Source organism: Pseudophryne corroboree, chromosome 4 (assembly GCF_028390025.1).
Source record: "Pseudophryne corroboree isolate aPseCor3 chromosome 4, aPseCor3.hap2, whole genome shotgun sequence".
NCBI classification, from domain to species: Eukaryota; Metazoa; Chordata; class Amphibia; order Anura; family Myobatrachidae; genus Pseudophryne; species Pseudophryne corroboree.
Genome location: NC_086447.1, coordinates 13,878,783 through 13,882,671, shown reverse-complemented (window position 1 = coordinate 13,882,671; position 3,889 = coordinate 13,878,783).

Sequence of the window (3,889 nt, the reverse complement as noted above, 5' to 3'; positions counted from 1 at the left end):
TGTGTGAGTAAGCTATGCGACCCTAGTGGCCGACACAAACACCGGGCCCATCTAGGAGTGGCACTGCAGTGGCACGCAGGATGGCCCTTCCAAAAAACCCTCCCCAAACAGCACATGACGCAAAAAATTAAATTAAGAAAAATTAATTAATTAATTAAATTAAGAAAAATTAAAGAAAAAAGAGGTGCAAGATGGAATTGTCCTTGGGCCCTCCCACCCACCCTTCTCTTGTATAAACAGGACATGCACACTTTAACCAACCCATCATTTCAGTGACAGGGTCTGCCACACGACTGTGACTGAAATGACGGGTTGGTTTGGACCCCCACCAAAAAAGAAGCAATTAATCGCTCTTTGCACAAACTGGCTCTACAGAGGCACGATCTCCACCTCATCATCATTCTCCGATATATCACCGTGTACATCCCCCTCCTCACAGATTATCAATTCGTCCCCACTGGAATCCACCATCTCAGCTCCCTGTGTACTTTGTGGAGGCAATTGCTGCTGGTCAATGTCTCCACGGAGGAATTGATTATAATTCATTTTAATGAACATCATCTTCTCCACATTTTCTGGATGTAACCTCGTACGCCGATTGCTGACAAGGTGAGCGGCGGCACTAAACACTCTTTCGGAGTACACACTTGTGGGAGGGCAACTTAGGTAGAATAAAGCCAGTTTGTGCAAGGGCCTCCAAATTGCCTCTTTTTCCTGCCAGTATAAGTACGGACTGTCTGACGTGCCTACTTGGATGCGGTCACTCATATAATCCTCCACCATTCTTTCAATGGTGAGAGAATCATATGCAGTGACAGTAGACGACATGTCCGTAATCGTTGTCAGGTCCTTCAGTCCGGACCAGATGTCAGCATCAGCAGTCGCTCCAGACTGCCCTGCATCACCGCCAGCGGGTGGGCTCGGAATTCTGAGCCTTTTCCTCGCACCCCCAGTTGCGGGAAAATGTGAAGGAGGAGATGTTGACAGGTCGCGTTCCGCTTGACTTGACAATTTTCTCACCAGCAGGTCTTTGAACCCCAGCAGACTTGTGTCTGCCGGAAAGAGAGATCCAAGGTAGGCTTTAAATCTAGGATCGAGCACGGTGGCCAAAATGTAGTGCTCTGATTTCAACAGATTGACCACCCGTGAATCCTTGTTAAGCGAATTAAGGGCTCCATCCACAAGTCCCACATGCCTAGCGGAATCGCTCCGTGTTAGCTCCTCCTTCAATGTCTCCAGCTTCTTCTGCAAAAGCCTGATGAGGGGAATGAGCTGACTCAGGCTGGCAGTGTCTGAACTGACTTCACGTGTGGCAAGTTCAAAGGGCATCAGAACCTTGCACAATGTTGAAATCATTCTCCCCTGCGCTTGAGACAGGTGCATTCCACCTCCTATATCGTGCTCAATTGTATAGGCTTGAATGGCCTTTTGCTGCTCCTCCAACCTCTGAAGCATATAGAGGGTTGAATTCCACCTCGTTACCACTTCTTGCTTCAGATGATGGCAGGGCAGGTTCAGTTGTTTTTGGTGGTGCTCCAGTCTTCTGTACGTGGTGCCTGTACGCCGAAAGTGTCCCGCAATTCTTCTGGCCACGACAGCATCTCTTGCACGCCCCTGTCGTTTTTTTAAAAATTCTACACCACCAAATTCAAGGTATGTGCAAAACATGGGACGTGCTGGAATTTGCCCATATTTAATGCACACACAATATTGTTGGCGTTGTCCGATGCCACAAATCCACAGGAGAGTCCAATTCGGGTAAGCCATTCCGCGATGATCTTCCTCAGTTGCCGTAAGAGGTTTTCAGCTGTGTGCGTATTCTGGAAAGCGGTGATACAAAGCGTAACCTGCCTAGGAAAGAGTTGGCGTTTGCGAGATGCTGCTACTGGTGCCGCCGCTGCTGTTCTTGCGGCGGGAGTCCATACATCTACCCAGTGGGCTGTCACAGTCATATAGTCCTGACCCTGCCCTGCTCCACTTGTCCACATGTCCGTGGTTAAGTGGACATTGGGTACAACTGCATTTTTTAGGACACTGGTGAGTCTTTTTCTGACGTCCGTGTACATTCTCGGTATCGCCTGCCTAGAGAAGTGGAACCTAGATGGTATTTGGTAACGGGGGCACACTACCTCAAGAAATTGTCTAGTTCCCTGTAAACTAACGGCAGATACCGGACGCACGTCTAACACCAACATAGTTGTCAAGGCCTCAGTTATCCGCTTTGCAGCAGGATGACTGCTGTGATATTTCATCTTCCTTGCAAAGGACTGTTGGACAGTCAATTGCTTACTGGAAGTAGTACAAGTGGGCTTACGACTTCCCCTCTGGGATGACCATCGACTCCCAGCAGCAACAACAGCAGCGCCAGCAGCAGTAGGCGTTACACGCAAGGATGCATCGGAGGAATCCCAGGCAGGAGAGGAATCGTCAGAATTGCCAGTGACATGGCCTGCAGGACTATTGGCTTTCCTTGGGAAGGAGGAAATTGACACTGAGAGAGTTGGTGGGGTGGTTTGTGTGAGCTTGGTTACAAGAGGAAGGGATTTACTGGTCAGTGGACTGTTTCCGCTGTCACCCAAAGTTTTTGAACTTGTCACTGACTTATTATGAATGCGCTGCAGGTGACGTATAAGGGAGGATGTTCCGAGGTGGTTAACGTCCTTACCCCTACTTATTACAGCTTGACAAAGGCAACACACGGCTTGACACCTGTTGTCCGCATTTCTGTTGAAATACTTCCACACCGAAGAGCTGATTTTTTTGGTATTTTCACCAGGCATGTCAATGGCCATATTCCTCCCACGGACAACAGGTGTCTCCCCGGGTGCCTGACTTAAACAAACCACCTCACCATCAGAATCCTCCTGGTCAATTTCCTCCCCAGCGCCAGCAACACCCATATCCTCCTCATCCTGGTGTACTTCAACACGGACATCTTCAATCTGACTATCAGGAACTGTGCGGGTGCTCCTTCCAGCACTTGCAGGGGGCGTGCAAATGGTGGAAGGCGCATGCTCTTCACGTCCAGTGTTGGGAAGGTCAGGCATCGCAACCGACACAATTGGAGTCGGACTATCCTTGTGGATTTGGGATTTCGAAGAACGCACAGTTCTTTGCGGTGCTACTGCTTTTGCCAGCTTGAGTCTTTTCATTTTTCTAGCGAGAGGCTGAGTGCTTCCATCCTCATGTGAAGCTGAACCACTAGCCATGAACATAGGCCAGGGCCTCAGCCGTTCCTTGCCACTCCGTGTGGTAAATGGCATATTGGCAAGTTTATGCTTCTCCTCCGACAATTTTATTTTAGGTTTTGGAGTCCTTTTTTCACTGATATTTGGTGTTTTGGATTTTACATGCTCTGTACTATGACATTGGGCATCGGACTTGGCAGACGACGTTGCTGGCATTTCATCGTCTCGGCCATGACTAGTGGCAGCAGCTTCAGCACGAGCTGGAAGTGGATCTTGATCTTTCCCTAATTTTGGAACCTCAACATTTTTGTTCTCCATATTTTAATAGGCAAAACTAAAAGGCACCTCAGGTAAACAATGGAGATGGATGGATACTAGTATACTTATGGATGGACTGCCGAGTGCCGACTCAGAGGTAGCTACAGCCGTGGACTACCGTACTGTGTCTGCTGCTAATATAGACTGGATGATAATGAGATGAAATCAATATAATATCACTAGTACTGCAGCCGGACAGGTATGTATATTTATTATGTAATGACTGATGACGGACCTGCTGGACACTGTCAGCTCACCAGCACCGCAGACTGCTACAGTAAGCTACTATACTATAGTAGTATGTACAAAGAAGAAAGAAAAAAAAAAAACTACGGGTAGGTGGTATACAATTATGGATGGACTGCCGAGTGCCGACACAGAGG